General features: G+C 41.8%; 1 protein-coding gene across 1 annotated transcript in view; it reads left to right on the top strand.

Moving 5' to 3' along the window:
* Positions 1-321: 321 nt before the first annotated feature.
* The window catches only part of arl10 (ADP-ribosylation factor-like 10), a 46,791-nt gene continuing 46,736 nt past the window's right edge, over positions 322-376 (top strand). The window contains exon 1 of the mRNA XM_032534646.1: positions 322-376. This exon is cut by the window's right edge and continues 213 nt beyond it. The gene's annotated coding sequence lies outside the window, so the exon portion shown is untranslated.

The following is a 376-nucleotide window of genomic DNA, read 5'->3' as shown; positions in this document are numbered from 1 at the left end:
CTCCAAAGAAAAATTCCTCGTATGTGTCCTCATACCTGGCAAATAAAACTGATTCTGATTTAACATTAATATGCGCAGCAAGAAAAATATCATAATAGTCTATTTTCTATTTTCTATTATCTCGCTGGAGATGTACCTTGTAATTCACTTGACATATCATATCTTGTGATTTGACTTGACATATCGATCGAAATTGATTGATTTTGGTGACCAGAGAAGACTGGGAGAATTACGAGCTGCACCTGAACGCGGCATTTTCTTTCCTCCCCTTCTGGCGCGTCTCGAAACAACAACAAGCAGAGCGAGCTCGGTCACATGTAGGAGAAGAAGGAGAAGACGAAGGAAGCGGCAACACTCGGTCAGTCCCAACACTGTC

This window comes from Etheostoma spectabile, chromosome 13 (genome assembly GCF_008692095.1).
Source record: "Etheostoma spectabile isolate EspeVRDwgs_2016 chromosome 13, UIUC_Espe_1.0, whole genome shotgun sequence".
NCBI lineage: Eukaryota > Metazoa > Chordata > Actinopteri > Perciformes > Percidae > Etheostoma > Etheostoma spectabile.
Note: the sequence above shows the minus strand (reverse complement) of the source record. Positions and strands in the feature narration are given on the sequence as shown.